Source organism: Salvia splendens, chromosome 8 (assembly GCF_004379255.2).
Source record: "Salvia splendens isolate huo1 chromosome 8, SspV2, whole genome shotgun sequence".
NCBI lineage: Eukaryota > Viridiplantae > Streptophyta > Magnoliopsida > Lamiales > Lamiaceae > Salvia > Salvia splendens.
In genome coordinates, this window is record NC_056039.1 from 22,239,383 (window position 1) to 22,258,790 (window position 19,408).

General features: G+C 39.2%; 1 long non-coding RNA gene across 1 annotated transcript; it reads right to left on the reverse strand.

Moving 5' to 3' along the window:
- Positions 1–3,512: 3,512 nt before the first annotated feature.
- LOC121745108 lies at positions 3,513–5,284 on the reverse strand. The gene is made up of 2 exons (XR_006038770.1): positions 3,855–5,284; positions 3,513–3,750 (listed from the first exon to the last, which is right to left on the reverse strand). It is a non-coding gene; the product is annotated as an uncharacterized LOC121745108 (long non-coding RNA).
- Positions 5,285–19,408: the final 14,124 nt, after the last annotated feature.

The window sequence follows — 19,408 nt, forward strand, 5'->3', positions numbered from 1 at the left end:
TGTGCCTGATGCCTAGTTCGTCTGAGTTTACTCCGTTAGGCTATATGGCTGTGTTGTGAAACGAATTCGGGTCTGAGTAGGGCCGCAAACCCTATCAGGCTGTGTACACTGGTGAGATCGGGGAGCCGTCCGTGCTAGTCGGCCGGTCTCGTCAGCGAATAGTGTGGCCACACTTTCGTCGCACTGTGGATTGATGATTGCGATTGATGGATTATTAAGAAAATGGAGAGATTATTTGACTGGCCAGTCTATGAAACGTTTTTGTGTTCTCGATGATATTTCTTTACTACTTATAAAACTCGAGATCACTGGTATGGATGACATTACTGTATAAATGTTTTCGGCATGAGCCCATTTTGTACAACAAGTACTCAGCCCTGCATATGTTTTTCCCTATGTGCAGGTTGAGCGTGATGTTGCGGTGGATGTTGAGTTGCCCTAGGAACTTTGGATGCGTTGTGTCTTCATACATAGACGTCATCCTTGACTCTCTTTAAACCTTATTTCCGCTGCTATATATTCGAACTATGCCTCAAGACTTTATTCTGTTTCGTACTGTGTTTGAGCATGTTTGATTGTGTTAGGCGTTAATCTGATGTTTACCCTGTTACTCTAAAATGGTTTTTCGTGAACTAAACCAAATATTTTCTTTTGGAAGTTAATTGGATTTTAATAATTATTTTCTCCGCTGCTTCTTTTGAAAAATCCTTTACCATAAGTTGTTGCTAATTAATAATAAATTTATAACATTAAGTTTCTTTAAACTAAAAATTTATTGTCTAAACTTTTAATGAACTAAAATATTATTCCTTTAAGATAATTAAGTTTTCATATAAAATGTTATCCTTAAATGTTGTCTTTAATGTTATCCCGTGGTCACGATCGCCTCGTTTGTAGTACCCCTAGTTTGGGCGGTCGTGACAAGTTCACTGTAATGCCTTTTGGGCTTACAAACGCTCCAGCTGTGTTCATGGACCTAATGAACCACGTGTTTCACCCGTACTTGGACAATTTCGTTTTAGTCCTCATAGATGATGTGCTCATCTACTCGAAGAATGAGGAGGAACACGAGGAACATTTGAGGGCCACTTTAGAGACGTTAAGAGCTGAGAAGCTCTATGCAAAGTTTAGCAAGTGCGAGTTCTGGCTTAACGAAGTGAACTTCCATGGACACATAGTGACAGCAGAAGGGATCCGAGTGGACCCTGCTAAAGTTGAAGCCGTGCAACGTTGGCAGTCACCAACGACGCCAATTGAAATTTGGAGTTTCCTAGGATTGGCAGGAAACTACTGAAGATTCATTGAAGGGTTTTCTAAGATAGTGAGACCAATGACTCAACAGCTCAAGAAAGGAGTTAAAGTCAATTGGACCCCAAAATGCGAAGCAATCTTCCAGTTGCTAAAGGAAAAGTTGACCACAGCGCCAGTTCTAGCCGTGCCGGAAGCGGGAGTCGACTATGTTGTGTATACAGATGCATCGAAAGTTGGACTCGGGTGCGTGCTGATACAGAAGGGCAAGGTGATTGCGTACGCGTCACGCCAGTTAAGGCCGCACGAGTTGAACTACCCGACGCATGATGTAGAATTAGCAGCAGTGGTGCACGCTTTGAAAATCTGGAGACATCATCTCTATGGAGTTCGATGTGAGATTTTCACAGATCATAAGAGTCTCAAGTACTTCTTTAAGCAGAAGGATTTGAATACGAGAAAGCGCAGATGGCTGGAATTAGTTAAGGACTATGACTGCGGTATAAATTACCACCCAGGCAAGGCCAATGTGGTAGCAGATTCCTTGAGCAGAAAGACTGCACCTCAAGTGGCTACTTTCCTCACACAGGAGGAAGAGCTTATCCGGGAATTCGCCAAGATGCGACTGGAAATAGTAAGAGCCCCGAAGACAGTGGACAGCAAAATTTCCACCTTGGTCATAGAACCAAATTTAAGAGTCAGAATCATCGACGCCCAGAGACGCGATGATGACTTAGAAAAGACTCGTCTCAAAGTGAGGACTGGAAAATGAGATAGTTACCATGAAGAGGCGGATAACTCTCTCACTTTCGAAGGAAGACTATGCGTACCCAACGATGAGGCACTTAGGAACGAAATCATGAGTGAAGCTCATGAGACGCCTTACACTGCCCATCCTGGAAGTACGAAGATGTATCAGGATTTGAAGAAGTAATTTTGGTGGGATGGCGTGAAGAGAAGCATAGCTTCGTTTATAGAAAGATGCCTGGCTTGCCAGCAAGTGAAGACCTTGCATCAACGACCCTATGGGAAATTGCAGCCCCTCGAGGTTCCAGAATGGAAATGGGAGCATATAGCAATGGATTTTGTGACAGGATTGCCAAAATCTCAGCGAGGAAATACTGCCATCTGGGTGATTATAGATCGCCTCACCAAAAGTGCTCACTTCATACCAATTCGTAGCACATACGGATCAGACAAGTTGGCACATATTTATGTGCAAGAGATCGTGCGCCTGCATGGTGTACCAGTAACGATCACCTCAGATCGAGATTCAAAGTTTACCTCTAGATTTTGGATAAGCCTACAGCGAGAGTTAGGCACTCAGCTGAATTTCAGCACAGCTTTCCATCCACAGACGGACGGACAGTCTGAACGGACGATTCAGACATTAGAGGATATGTTGAGAGACGTAGTGCTCGACCGTGGAGTAAGCTGGGAGCCAGTACTTCCACTTATAGAGTTCGCCTACAACAACAGTTACCAGACAACTATCAATATGGCCCATATGAAGCACTTTATGGGAAGAAGTGTAGATCACCGCTTTACTGGGACGAAGTTGGTGAGAGAAGGATTCTCGGACCAGACTCGGTAGAGGAAATGATAGAAATTGTCCGACAGATCCGAGAGAGAATCAAGGAAGCTCGAGATAGACAGAATTCGTATGCAGATGCTCGCAGAACGGATTTACAGTTCAAAGAAGGAGACAAGGTCTTTCTAAAAGTATCCCCATCGAAAGGGATAACCAGATTTGGCGTCAAAGGCAAGCTGAAACCGCGTTTTATCAGACCTTAAGAGATCCTAGAAATAGTCAGCCCTGTGGCGTACAGATTAGCACCCCCGCCAAGCTTCAGGAATGTTCACAACGTATTTCATGTATCACAGTTGAGGAAATATGTGTTTGACCCCAAACACATAGTGCACCAAGAAGGTGTTAGAACCAGATTTGAGCTATGAAGAAAAGCCAGAAGCAATTCTGGACAAAAAAGTTAATGAGTTGAGAAATAAAACTATTGTAATTGTGAAAGTCCTATGGAGGCACCACGGCCGCGAGGAGGCGATGTGGAAGCTCGAGCACCAGATGAAAGAGAGATACCCAGAGCTTTTTACCTGACCGAGACAAAATTTCGGGATGAAAATTTTTTTTAAGGGAGGTAGAATGTAATAGCCGAGATCTAATTTCTCGAAAATTATAAAATAAATGTAAGAATGTTTTTAAGAGTGAAAGAGTATTGTTTATTTATTGAGTAAAAGAAATAACAATCTAAAGAATTTCAAGCTAATAAATTACAAATGCTTGAAATAAATAAATATTAAAGATTATAGAGACTTGTCTACATGAAAAACGAAAATAAAAGTCGAGCTACACTATTACATTTAGAAATACCTAACAACTAAGATGGACTTCATCACAGGGACGTCTCGGTCTAGATTCCAAATATCCCGAGAGGGCGAGACCACGAGGGAAGCAACCTCGGCAGCAGCCTTGGGCGCTGCCTATACCTAACCAAAAAAATAGACCGAAACACACATTAGGTGAGGTTTTAGATGCATGGTATAAAAGACAAACTAACACCCTGTGTTGGAAAAGGGAAGATGAACCTTACCGTTCAGGAAATGGGAGAAGGATTGGCTGGAAAGGGCAAGCACAGCCGGCAGATCTCACTCCAGCAGTCGCACACTGCAAAGCTGAGAACTTGCAGCTTGTACCTTTCCATTCATACCTGCCATTGCCAAGGAAAATCAGTCAATTATAGTACAACTACCCTAAACCAACAAAAGCAATAAATAAACCAAGTACTAAAACCCCCCACATAGAGCCAATTTCGGTTAAATTTCAACATAAAGGACAACCAGAAACTGAGGCTATGTGGCAGCCACCATAACCTCATGAGTACACCTCCATATGCCACCAAATTCAGAGCATGTCCAGGAGCTATAGGCTCATTCATTTCACAAGTACACGGCCTACAAGCTGCATGGAGGAATCAGCCAACATAGGACAGCCTTAAGGCCTTTTTGCCAGTCAAACAACAAGTTTTTGCAGCTTTCGGTTACAAGCTCCTATAAATGCCACCCCCTCGGTTCTATTTCCCCCTCTTTACCATCACATATCAACACAAATAGTAAGATAAAGACTGAGGAGAACTGAGGCTAGTTGCAGAAGCCGGAGCAGAGCAATGAAGGTAAACATCCACCTTCCTCTCAAACTCAGACATGAACCATGCCATCATATAGACACATCTTACACTAGAAGTCACGGCATGATCAGTTTTCGAGATCAAAAATGGTTTCACAACAGAAACTCTACAGCACAGCATGCTAAAATTCCACCATATACATCATAATACAATATAACACAAGATAAGATTGGTACCACTGTGTTCAAGCTTAATAACTAATTTGCTCAGCTTGCCCTAAAACCCGAGTCACATGATGCAATGAATCTAAGAAAAAAAAACATGTTATTAGCTAAATGTAAAAGAACTGGAGACTTAGCTTTTGCCGAGGAAGCGGCATGGTTTATGGGCGGTGACGACAGCGAGCATTGCCGGCGGAGACAGCGGCTCCGAACTTCGCCGACAGATGAGCATGTGGCGTCGGTAAAAGCTGCGAGCTGCCTACGAAACAACAGCTACTCCGATAGTGAAGCGGTGGCCCCGGTGCGACGCCAAGCACAGAGAGGCAGCAGTGGAGAACACCGCCGGTGAGGGCGGTGCTGCGGGCTGTCGGATTAGTAAGGGCTGTCGCAGACGGCGACATCCCGAGGGCAGTTGCGGGAGACGACGGGATCCGTGGAGGGAGCTGCTCCCACCGAATTCGGCGGGTACGAATCGCAGGTGACCCCATGAATCGAGGGGCTCGAGCCAGCGATGCTCCGACAGCCGAGCTGAGAATACGACGGCGATGGGGGAAAGCCTCTCGGAGTTCACGAGGAGAGATAGAGGTAGACTAGGGCTTAATTTGGGGGAGATTAGGGTTTGAGAAATTGAAAATGGGGAAAAGAAGAGAGAGAGCCGACAGTAGAGAGGGAGTACATTTCTCCATTGGGCCAATCCCACTATTCATCCTTTGGGCCTCCCCAATTTAAAGCATTTGGGTCTGGTTCATATTGTAGTTGGACCTGATTTAATTTCACTTTGGCCGTAGAAAAGAGAAAGGGAGAAAAGAAGAAGGGGAGTACAGATTTAGGCCGCTGCACATTTTAAGTTTGGCCGAAAATTTAAGGACCCTAAATTAAATAATTGGGCCACCGCCCATAACATTTTTTTTTAAATTCGGGATTTAACAAGAGAAATTTCCCAAGCCACAGAAGAAGGGAAATTATTAAGCCATGTGAAGTAGTATTCGATAAGTAATTTAAAGTGTACTTTATTAGTCACAGAAAGTATTTTAAAATACTTAAGATAATTCAGGAATTTATCATAACCGAATAGTTCGGCCAGTTTCTGAATAAATTAAATCGCCGATTTAATTAAAGAATTCAGATTTCTAAATTTTAGAAAGAAGAAAAAAAAATAAAGAGCACACGCTTAGGCATGCATTCATGCAAGATGAATAATTACTTAAAGCCTAATTTAAGTATATTAATTTTCGTAAAGGAACGTCGTCGCACGACGCGTAATCTCAGGACAGGAAAACGTGAAAACGTGAAAACGTGAAAGAGTTTAAGCAAACGAGGTGGGCTTTTCTTTCATACGTTATTTTATGTAAAAACGTGAATATTTTTAGATGAGTTGTCATGCCTTGTTTTAATTATGATTACCTATCTGTTGGCTATGCCAAGCAAGTTAAATCGAATTCGGGTCCCAGTAGGGCCGCAAACCCTACTCGGACTAGTGTACACATAGGGACTGTGTGCTAGCGCCAGGTTGGTCGGTCCGATGATCGTGGAATGTGGCCATATTCTCGGTTCACACAGATTAGATATGGTATATCATCAGATGTTTAAATGACTGTAGTCTATTTTCAGAAAGAAATAACAGTTTTAGTTACCGAGACTTATTTTCAGAAAAACCCCGTGTTCACTCAGCTTGGCTGACAACTAAAAGAGAAAATGTTTTCGGCATGAGCCCACTGAGTGCATCAAGTACTCAGCCCTCCATATTGTTTTCCCTAATGTGCAGGTTGATCGTTGTCAAGGCTGAGGAGGTGTTGGGACAGAAGGCTTAATAAGTAGGTAGATAGCTGGTGTAGTATGTCTTCGTACATATTACATCTGTCTTGGTACTCTATCGTTGCACAAATTTAGAACTTGCTTCTAGCAAAAACAATTGTTCCATAACTACTCTGATTCAGTATGATTTGTACCTTCAACACATTTTAGACAATGTTCCTTTGATTTAAGCATCTTATGATGAGTTGAGACAGTTTCAGTGAGTTTTAGTCGCGATATAGCTACACTTTCTTTGACTAGGGAGATGTGGTCGTGACAGAGTGGTATCAGAGCATCATTCTTTTGCTCTGACCCAAAAATCTTCCTTCTAAGCCTTAGTTCAGAACACTAGTACTAGGCTAGGAAGTGAACATAATGATCAGTACAAGATCCCAACACCTCAGCTCGACACGATCAACTGCACCAGAAACAGGGGTCGACGCCCGCTCGTCCAGAAAAGAGAATTTTAAAGAAAGAAAATATTTTTCCGTTTTGAGAAGGAAAATAAAATTTTCTAGATTTTCAGAAAAAGAAAAAATATTTTCACAGCCCTTTTGGGAACGAAAATGTTTAATTGAAAAGTTTGCGTGATACGACGTGATAGCTGATACTTTGCATGAGATATGCTTAATGTATCTATGATTTATTTTCAAAGAACTTGACAGAAATGTATAGCTATCATGTGGGCCCATATATGCGAACCTAGAGTGCTTTAGAAAAGTACCTTAGGTGAGACACATGCGACCAAGTACTAGCAGAACGATAATTTGTTACCGCCTTCCAGGGCGATGAGACCAACTAACAGACCTAGTATGACCTCTTCGAGAGACAACGAATCAGTTCATACTATCTTTTACATAGCTTTTCATATATATATGTACTTTCAGTCACGAGCCATACTTGAGAGCTTTGTTCTTTTCATGTAGAGATGGTTCGACAGCGCTATACCCACCGACGCCCACTCCGGACAGGAGCTGATCCCGATGCAGTCGTGCGTTACTACAGGACGTACCGGCACTGTCATGGGGACACTCTCGCCGAGTTCGTCGCCCATTATGACAAGCTTTGGGACGAGGCGAATCGGTATGGGGTGAAGCCCTACGAGGGCATAGTCAGACTCGTAGAGTTATTCCCACCGGAGTGGCAGAGTGGATGGCGGCCACAACACAGTTATACACCTCATCAAAACCTCCTACCTATGAGCCGACAGGAGACATGCCGGGCTTCTTGAGTGCGGTCTCGGCCGGATGTTTACACTTCGGGAATGGGCCTCCGCCAGCCACGCAGGCCCCAAGTAGCGAGCGTTTCCGTAGCCTGCCACCATTGGCCATTATGCGGGCGGCAGATGAGTTATTCGAGGAGGGACAATGGCGAGGTTTTTATGAACGATAAGCGCGAATTTGGACCAAGTTATATGGAAAGATAACTGAACCGGTTGGATCAGTTAGCAAATGTCGTTGCCACTTGATCAAGTCGATCTCGCTTTCGCTCGTTTACCCACCAAAGTAATTTATAACTCCTAATTTTGCACTACTTTAACAGTAAAGCGGCAAGTTCGGGGTCGATCCCACAGAGAAGTTGGTGTATCAAGTGTGTGAATAGTGAACAAGGGGTTGGTTGCTGCCACGCTTTAACTTGGGAGTTTTTTAACTACTGATTTTACTCTAAACAGAATTAAACTGGCTAATTTGAACAAGGTGAATTTAACTACTGGATCAAGTGCATCGTAACGAAACTGAAACTAAAGCAGTAAAACCGATTACGAAAATGAAAACAACTTCGATTAAACTAGAACAGTACAGCGTGAATTTTAAACTAAGCTAACACTCTGGAAATTACGAAAGCAAGTAAAACCGAGAAGAGCCTCGGCGGGAAACTTAAGACTACGCCGACAGATAACAAGTATTCTGCAGCGCTTCTTCAGTCGCCCTTTCTAACTAAACATTACTTTATCTAAGCTAAGCTAAGTTATTCTAGAGAACTGAACTAAGCTAGAGAACTAACCTAAACTAGGCGGAAAGTAAAGGATCAAATATTTTTTATGTGGTGGCACATTCTCTATTTATAGGCTCGGCTCGACCTCCAGGTATAAAGAAAAAGAAAAGAAAAAGAAAAGAACAAAGATAAGGCAAATTTCATGCATGGTTTACTCATTTCAAGAAAGTAAAAGAAAATGAAAAAGGAAAACAAGACTCGAAACAAAAACACATATTCACATGTATGCATTAGACCGAATAAATTTCCAACAATCATACCCGAGGTCGAGGTCAATCCATTCGCCAGCAGCTTATGTTTCTTCTCTTTTGCGTTTGCTTGATCAAGGTGTCAGTTTGTCAATATTGCTCAATTTAAACCACTGTTGGATTCACTCAGTCACTCATTTCTCACCAGAGATGTAGGGACTGTTCACTCGGTATTGCCACAATTTTAATACCTCGAATCGGATTGCACAAGATAGTTCCTTAAGGTCTTTTGTTTCGGGTGTAATAGGGCTTAAGGGTAGTGGTGTATCAAGGTAGGGTCCTAGTGTTGGGGTTTAGGATCCCCTTGCACAGCGGAATACTTGTACAAACAAATAAATCAGACGTAGGATCTATTTGACAGATTACGGGATTAATCAATTCACATGTTAACACAGAATTGCATGCTAGAACGCAAATAATTCATGCTCATAGAATATAAATCCTAAACATGAATTCTACGGTTTAGAGTTACCGATTTGATTCTCCAAAGAATCGTCGATTGCTCACGCCTTCTCCACGATGATCTTCAATACTAGACCACGGATCTTCTGACTGGTGTCCCGAAGTGTATCTCGACATCAGGGTGGGCTGATCTTATCGAAATACTTGGACTCGAATAAAGAAGACAGAACTTTCTCACGGAGGAGGAGCTGAAAAACTCACGGAGGAGAATTCTAGAAAATTTCGTCCTCTTCTAATTAGAGAGGGGACGAAAATTTTCACAATTGATTAATTGTCTTTTCTGTCTCTTTTATTCTCCTATTTATATTAAGTTCATATTGGGCCCAGTCAGGGATCTATGGAAGGTTTTGGATATGGGCTCCCCCAATTAGCTTTTTACTAATTAAATTGAACCCACAATTTAATACAAGCTTATATTGGAATATTACGAGCAGCCACTACAGACGTAATATTGACCTCCCCATCCAAATCCGAAATTACAAGTAATCCGGGTTTCCATTTTGTTTATTATTTATTTCCCGCGCTTAAGATATATATGTCCATTAATTAATTAAAGTCTGCTATGGACTTAATTAATTAACATCTTATTAATTCCAAGAGTAGACTTAGCAAGAAACACTTATTTATTATTCACAGAGTGATAAAACTCCAACTGGCCAGTTTCCGAATAATAAAACCTTGTTCAAGCTCCTCTCGAGGACATTATCAAACGAGACTCACCTCGCGCACGATTCAACATAATAGCAATCATAGCACCGCTAGATAATAATCACCACTACCCAATATACCTGGATCGTTGGGTGACGAAAAACCCGCACCTTTGGTAAGTCAAAGTAGTAGATACTCAATATCTTATGCTCAATGCTAACGTACATTGATTAAGAAATAGATATTTATCAAGACCTCGTCTTTCAGTAGATAGCATAAAGACACGTCTTGCTATTAGATCCATTCAGTGCTATACCACACCAATGTCATCTTATTTCAATAAGGCTTAGAAATAATCGGACTGACATTGCAACCTTTAACAATAGGTAACCAAAGCCTATCTAGGTTGTGAAATTCTTCTTTTTCTTTTGCAAAGCATTGCATAGAACCGACTGTAGTTACCTTAAAGTGGACGACGCCCACAACCAGTCTACTAAGCAAAAGACTTAGGCTTTGTTTACTTCTTATGCATTTAAATGTTTATAAAACATCTTATAAACGCACAAGCAAACACAATGTAATAATATACTGATTCTATTCGTGCGAAATGCTTGAATAATACTGAATCGGGTCAAAAGTGAATAGTAGAGTTTTTCCGTACACAAGCAAGATTCTATTCGTGCGAACTCGCTCGAAACATGCTTTTTAGTATACTGAACCTAACAATCTCCCACTTATACTCAAAACACGCTTTCGAGTATACCCACTGCCAAAAACTCTCCCACTTATACACAAAGCAGGTCTTGGAGCTAGATATATCGAACTACCATTCTTTTCACATCATGTTTGAAACATGTTCCCACAAAGGCAATTTCTGTGAAAAATCTGCTTGGTTGTTCTCTGATAATATCTTTTGCGCCACTATGTCTTTGCTGCGTACTTGATCTTTAATTAATTTCATCTCTCTATGTGATTGCTTAGCTTATGATCTCGTGTTCCTCTTGAGTTAGCCTTTGCTAGAGTAAAATACTCATAGGCATACTCAAACTTACGATCAAAGCTACTAGGAGTATACTCCTAATGTAAGCACATATAATGAGGATGACTTACTCGATCACTGATCAGTCATAAGACTAAGTCAGTGTAACCCCAAGGACATTACATGAATGACTGGTAAACTAGAATATAGCAATTAGTCTTTCTCAAGTACTGTGGTATATCCATTACCTCAATCAAAGTCCTTCGCCAAGGTTAATATGCTATATACTTGCTATGCAAAAGCACAACTAATATCAAACTTAGTACACTTCATAGCATACATGGGACATCTATCTCCAAAACTAGTCTCATAATTCTTGTTCTCACTAAGCGTCAAACGACACTTGACTAGAGACAAGACAATTCCATCTTGAAAGGTAAAAACCTTTGCATGGAAATTCTAATGCTAAAATGTTCCAAGCAATGTATAGATATATGATTCCTAAGAGAATCTCAACATTCTTCCTAGCAATCTTAAAGACTTAGATGCTTAGAATGTGATTAGTTTCTCTTAAATTCTTTATCTTAAACTGGGTAGACAACCAGTTTCCTACGCTAGATGCAAATCTTAGTTGTTTGCAACTTTTGTAGATTTCATCATCGTAGAGTACCAATAATACCATATTTAATGCACTTTCAACTTCGTTGTGCTTACAACACGCTTAAGGGCATATGTCAAATTTCAAACATTTGACAATCTCGCTAAAACACATACTCTGATTTAGATGCATGCCTAAGACCATAAAGGTCTTCATTAGCTTTCAATCATGTGTTTCTTGCCCTTTATTACATACCCATTAGGATGTTCCATGTAGATGATTTCCTCAAGACTTCTATTAATAGAAAGCTGTCTTGACAATCATGATACATACATTCTAATTATGTAAGTGCTGATAGACAGAAGGATCAAACAAATCTTGACATAACAACAGCGAGAATATGATATTTCTCTTTGGGAATAGCCCATTGTCATTGACTAGCCATTTGAGATCCACATTTACACTTGCAAATGTACTAGCTCCCACTGACTGACACAACCTGTAGGCAGTATTGCAAGTCTTGTAAAATATGTTGTCTATCTAAGATTGTAGTTTGGACTCTACCACCTTTCCATGGATGAATATCCAAACGAACCAATTCTACATTGTAGTTAAAGCGATTATGTTCAAGTTAATCTAAGACCGAGTTTTGCGACACTCTTAGACCCATGAACTTGTTATGTTCTTAGGAACGCTCCCACTACGACATGGTTCTAACAATCTTAGGTGTTGAAGTTGATTTTATTAGTGCATAAGCTTCTAATGGTATTAGTCCTTGGTAACGTGGAAAATTCGATATCTCTCTTTGTACTGAGAGTTATCACACTGTTAGGCTTTTAGTTCATTTCTTGATCTTTATACAAGAATTCAATCTTTGATGATTACAGAACTTATAACCTTACATCATTTGGGAAAACCTTAAAACATGTCTGATCAGTACTCAACTCCAATTACTTGGATACCTTTCCAACACGCATTGGAACAACATTACACCTTGAGATGTGCTAGACTAGAGACGCTCTAGTCCACAACTCGTGTTTCGTAGAATGTACTGATGATGGTAGTTTCTTTAAGGTGTATCTCGTTATATTTAACGCTTGTCCCATCAATGAAAAGATTTTCATGAGTACAACTCATCATTTGATCAAACTTGTCTTAGAAAGACTTTGATTCCTTCTTACATAACTATCCCATTCTTTGAAAGAATGCTTGGATTCGTTAATGGAGATTAGACTCCCACTACTGATCATAACGCTTTGCTCGTCTCCTCATTGGTGTAAACCATTGAGACTTGCTAGTCTTTCTACGTTGCACTTATATAAGTATTCTGAATCAAATGATTCTAACTCATAGTGCATCAAATAGACATTCTCGACTTTCAAATTATTTAGCAAATTGTTAAAATCTTGATAGTCTAGATCAGTTTGAACAATAACCAAGTATTTTCTTGGCCTTAAGACTAAGAGCCATAAATACTTCATCATTCATTGTTTAAGAAGTTGACGTGTTGTTTAATACTCAATCTTGTTGCATCTATATTGTGTCAATACTATAATGCCTTAAACATCAACCATAAAATAATAATTGAGCAAAAATAGCTCCCACTGCAACAAAAACCTAACTGGATCAAGATCTCTTACTTAGAAGTTGCATTTTCATGTAAGTCATTGTCCTTCTTTAAAAGAGGTCAATCCAACTTACAAAACATCTCGCTTCAGACAAACTTTGATGACAATTCAGGCTCTCCCATTTCCATATCTAGTCTTTTGTTCAAATGAACTAGGACTTAGGAAAAATGAAGCCTTCATTAATTCGTCATCATCATGTTACTTTCCTCTAACAGTAATATAACGACTAATATTCTGAAAGTTTTCTACTTTTCTGTTAAACCTTCTTGTAGTCATTTCTTAGTACTTTAGGCGATGACTTGAGTCAGAAAACTATTTGAGTGATCAAAAGATTCCTCAAAACATTTTGTCCCTCTAGGATATTCCAATCGAATCATCTTGACAAATTCTATTGACATCCATCTTTCATCGTCACTAACCAAGACTTGTCGTGCTACTTAAAAGAAAATAGCTTGACCATATTCCTCAAAGAACTTGTCAAGTACACGCAAGATGCATTCTCGAACAATCTTCGTGGAATTATGTCGAGGAAATGGAGGAATGAATCAGTGAGTATAAACTCCAAGTTTTAGCGATGAGAATCTTATCCATTTTCATTTCCAGTCTACATACTTTCGGCATTCGAGTTCATTTCTTTATGGATCGCAGACAAGATATTGAATGACATAATGAAGATTTGGCAAATAAACTTATTATCACATACTTATGCTCAATACATAATCTCAAATAACCACAAAACAATTATGTATCTTGCAACTGTAAAATTAAAATTTTGTACCCTCCAGAGGAAGTCAATACGTATTAAAATCTTACAATTTTACTGGTCACAACACCGACGAATAGTCCAGAGACCACAGAGTGGCATGGCCGTCTAATGTTGCCTAAGCAAGACCACCGAATTTAGCATTACAGAGTCTCATTTCTACAACACACTCCCATAACAATGCTCATGTGCTGCTAACAAGATCAAGCTATCTCATAAATTCTATGTGAACTTCTGAATCTCGCAATTTCTTAGGATTATTGTCCTCACAGAGCAGGTGGCGATAATATTGGAAACCACATTCTAGTTCATACTATTTATTTTTTAGAAATCCGCCCTCATGAACTCGCTATTTCTTAGGATTATTGTCCCCACAGAGCAGGTGGCGATAATATTAGAAAAAAGCTTCATAAATTGCGGACCAATTGATGGAGACCATATACAACGTACTTGTTGTAATTATCGCTTAGATATTTTATATGGTTTTTGCATAATTATCTCATAAGCAGATAAAACAGATAATCCACTTACAAGGATAAACACCAAATAAACAGATAAATCCATTTAATGCATGGCATTTAAACACACTGGATAATTAACGATAATTATTTAATCTAGTCAAGGGAGATTCAATTAAATAATTAGGTTTTATCTTGGATAATGATTATCCAAATTCATTTAGGATTTATCAAGATAGTGTTAACTATCTAAATCCATTTGGGATTATTCTAGATTTTATTTCGATAAAATCAAATCCTCCAATTCAAGATAATCTTGACACTTGATTATCATTATTTAAATCGTTCTAGGATATTACTAGATAGAAACGATTCCATCATAATCCATACGATAAATGAAATCCAATCAACCAAGATTTATACAAATCTTAATTATATTTAGAATAGACATCTAGAATATATCAAACATTACTCAGAATTTCTTCGATAAATTAATTTATCTAAATCAAATTAAATAAGGATTCTCTTATATATTATCTTTATCATATTCTATCTAGGATAAAGATCCAAAAGATAAGGATAACTTGGATTAATGCTTATTTTAATCCATCTAAGATTTGTCTTAATAGAATTAAATCTATTCAAATCTATAGGATAAAATAAATTAATATTAATATTAATCCTAATCCATCTAGGATTTATTCTTGGAGTAAATCCATATAAATCCATAGAATTAGATAATATTATATTATAATTATTCAAATTTATCTAAGATTTATCTAGGAATAAATCCATATAAATCTATAAGATAAGAATAAAATATTATTTTATCACTATCCAAATCCATCTAGAATTTATCAATGAATAAATTCATATAAATTCATAGGATAAGAATAAAATAATATTATCATTATCTAAATCCAACTAGGATTTGTCTTGGAATAAATCCATATAAATCCATAGGATATAGATAAAATTAGATTATTATTTTCCAAATATAACTAGGATTTATCTAAGAATAAAATCCATATAAATCCATTAAATAGGGAAAGAATCTAATTAATCCATGATTTGATACAAAATCAAATCTTATATAATATATAAAATCCACAAAAGATATATTCAAATCTTATTCTCATATTTATCTTGAATTATTTCTAAAATTGAATCCAAAGATTTAGAACTCTAATCAAATTTGGAAGGTGAAGTCACGAGACGAGTCGATGCGACGTCGCGCATAGGGTAAACCCTAATCTTGCGTCGTCTAACTCGAGTCTGGGAAACTGCCCGCGAAGGGCTCCCACTCGTCTCGCGAGCTTGCCGAGCCTGACGTCTCCGACGCTACTGCATCGACGTCGCTCCAGCCGCTGCTGCCCCTAACTCCGTTCCCATCGCGCTTGCAGATCGCCGCTGCAATCGTGCAGCTGCGTCGCTGCTCTCGCTGCAGCGTTCGGGCTGTCGTGACTGCACCTGCTGTGCCGCGTAGCGCAAACTGCCCAGCCTGTAGGCTTGGCCTGCCGACGCAGCCTGCCTCTTGAAGCCCTGTGGAGAATTCCGACGCTGCTGCTGCCACAACGGACCGCCGTTGCTTTTCCGTAGCCGTCGGCGCTGCAAGTTGCAGCCTCCAACACAACAATATCCCATAAAAGGCTCCAAGTTTGATTCGTTAGATTTAGTTCTTTAATCAAGTCAACGTGAATAATCAGTAATTCCAACACCAATTCACATAAGGATAAAGAAAACTAAAAGGAATCATGATATTGAATTGAGATTTGCACGACATGAATTAAATAATTACAAGATGTACTCATCAAATAAACATCACGTAAACTTCATGTAATTCTTTTGTCATGATTCATATGTTGTTATGCAATCTTAAAAGAATCAAAGCACAACAAAACACGTTTGAAACGAATCAGCACTAGAAGAATATTCCGAGAACGAATTTTCGTGTTCTCAATATTAGAACTTTATATGCATTGAAGCAATCCAGATACCATGAAATTAATCAACATAATCAGAGCCAAAAATTGGCTCTGATACCAATTGTTAGGGTTTAGGACCCCCTTGCACAGCGGAAGACTTGTACAAACAAATAAATTAGACGTATGATCTATTTGACAGATTACGGGATTGATCAATTCACATGTTAACACAGAATTGCATGCTAGAACGCAAATAATTCATGCTCATAGAATATAAATCCTAAACATGAATTCTACGGTTTAGAGTTACCGATTTGATTCTCCAAAGAATCGTCGATTGCTCGCGCCTTCTCCACGATGATCTTCAATACTAGACCACGGATCTTCTGACTGGTGTCCCGAACTGTATCTCGACATCAGGGTGGGTTGATCTTATCGAAACACTAGGACTCGAATAAAGAAGACAGAACTTTCTCACGGAGGAGGAGCTGAATATCTCACGGAGGAGAATTCTAGAAAATTTCGTCCTCTTCTAATTAGAGAGGGGACGAAAATTTTCACAATTGATTAATTGTCTTTTCTGTCTCTTTTATTCTCCTATTTATATTAAGTTCATATTGGGCCCGGTCAAGGATCTATGGAAGGTTTTGGATATGGGCTCCCCCAATTACCTTTTTACTAATTAAATTGAACCCACAATTTAATTCAAGCTTATATTGGAATATTACGAGCAGCCACTACAGACGTAATATTGACCTCCCCATCCAAATCCGAAATTACAAGTAATCCGGGTTTCCATTTTGTTTATTATTTATTTCCCGTGCTTAAGATATAAATGTCCATTAATTAATTAAAGTCTGCTATGGACTTAATTAATTAACATCTTATTAATTCCAAGAGTAGACTTAGCAAGAAACACTTATTTATTATTCATAGAGTAATAAAACTCCAACTGGCCAGTTTCCGAATAATAAAACCTTGTTCAAGCTCCTCTCGAGGACATTATCAAACGAGACTCACCTCGCGCACGATTCAACATAATAGCAATCATAGCACCGCTAGATAATGATCACCACTACCCAATATACCTGGATCGTTGGGTGACGAAAAACCCGCACCTTTGGTAAGTCAAAGTAGTAGATACTCAATATCGTATGCTCAATGCTAACGTACATTGATTAAGAAATAGATATTTATCAAGACCTCGTCTTTCAGTAGATAGCATAAAGACACGTCTTGCTGTTAGATCCATTCAGTGCTATACCACACCAACGTCATCTTATTTCAATAAGGCTTAGAAATAATCGGACTGACATTGCAACCTTTCACGATAGGTAGCCAATGCCTATCTAGGTTGTGAAATTCTTCTTTTTCTTTTGCAAAGCATTGCATAGAACCGACTGTAGTTACCTTAAAGTGGACGACGCCCACAACCAGTCTAATAAGCAAAAGACTTAGGTTTTGTTTACTTCTTATTCATTTAAATGTTTATAAAGCATCTTATAAACGCACAAGCAAAGACAATGTAATAATATACTGATTCTATTCGTGCGAAATGCTCGAATAATACTGAATCGGGTCAAAAGTGAATTCTAGAGTTTTTCCGTACACAAGCAAGATTCTATTCGTGCGAACTCGCTCGAAACATGCTTTTCAGTATACTAAACCTAACACCTAGGGGTTCTAAGTTTTAAAGATAGAAACTGTAAAAGGAGAAACACATGAGTCAAGAGCCCCAAAGAATTGAACTATTTATTTCGCCACTAGATATCTTACGTGGTCAAGTGCAACTTCTAGCCTTGAATTTTTGGCTTAATTTTCTAACTTCGGACTTGCTGGGTCAGGTTACAAATTTTTCCTACCCTTTTTTCTCCAACTTTTCTCAATATATATATATATATATATTATTTTGCCTGATCAACCCGATTATCTAACTTGATCAACTCGGCTACCCTTTATTTCGATAATTTATTGATATCCCCCTTTTCCTTTGAAATTGACTCATCTTCCTGACCCCTTTTCCTCACGTGTTTATAAAAAGTATATGGATGTAGGTCTTGGTTATCAAAGAAAGGGTAAAAGTGTATGGGCTCAACTTGGCTAACTAAGGGGTGCCTTGCTTGACGAGGCGGGTTCGTGAAACGAAGGAAGAGAAACGACTCAAATGGCTAGGTCCTAGTGCCTTTAGTCCTTACTACTTGTGCAATTTTCATCTCAATATTAAAAGTCAGCCTCTCGTAAAATTTTTTCTTTTGTAAAAATAGTAGAAAGTGTTCTACTTTGCCTTATAACTCACATATAGAGAGGCTTCAGAGTAAGTTAAAATTTGAGCATTTCCATCATACTTACGTCGTTCAAACTGATCAAGTTTTTGCAATTAAGTTTCTACATGTAAGCATACTGAGTCCTTTTTCTAACTCTTCCCAAAGTAATCAAGTCTTCCATTTATCTAATTTCATGCATATTGCCAATTTATTACTAACTGATATTTTGTATTTTCAAAACTTTTGACATGTATGATTTTTATTTTCTGGAACTAACCCTCCCCCTTCCCACTGCATATGAACTCGTCCTCGAGGGACTGGATGTAGTGGAAAAAGGGTTAGGCACAGGCAGCGGCATAACAACAAACAAGAGAAACTTCTCACACTTAGAACGGACACTGGGCTAAGTGTAGAAGTGCCAACAATCAATCATGCTAACAAAAAAGAAACAACAAAAACTAAAACAGGTATATGCAAACAACAAGGAAAGCAAAACAGACATGCATACTTCTCACACTTAGACCCAACGCAGGTCTAAGTGTGATGTGGAGTGGAGTATCAGTTATACATACCATAAACAAATTAAAATGTTTTGAGATTAAAAAAAAAGTTGAGATCGGGGGGGTTGTACTTAGGATTTCCTGGGGGGTTGACTTGTAGATGCGGAGGGTGGCCTGAAGGATGATGGGCGCCGGTTTGGAGGAGAGCTTGTAGGGGGAGGTGTTGGTTGCCTGGCGGGGGTCTGGTCGTGGGTGGTGCCAAACAACCTGGCCAGCAAGACCAGTTGAGTATTTGAATTCTCCACCAGCTGCATCAACGTTTGCTCCACTCGGAGCTTCCATGCGTCATCAGCACTTGCAACCTCCTCTTGTTCCATCCTCGGCTTGGGCTCCCGATGTGTATCCTCATTTTCTCCTTGGGAAAGGGTTGTTGAGGTTTCCTCTGGCCTCATTTTCCTTTTAGGTTGGCTCCTCTGTTGCTCCCGCCGACCGGCTGCATAGAATTAAAACCCCCCTCCTTGTGTCTTCTCTAGTACC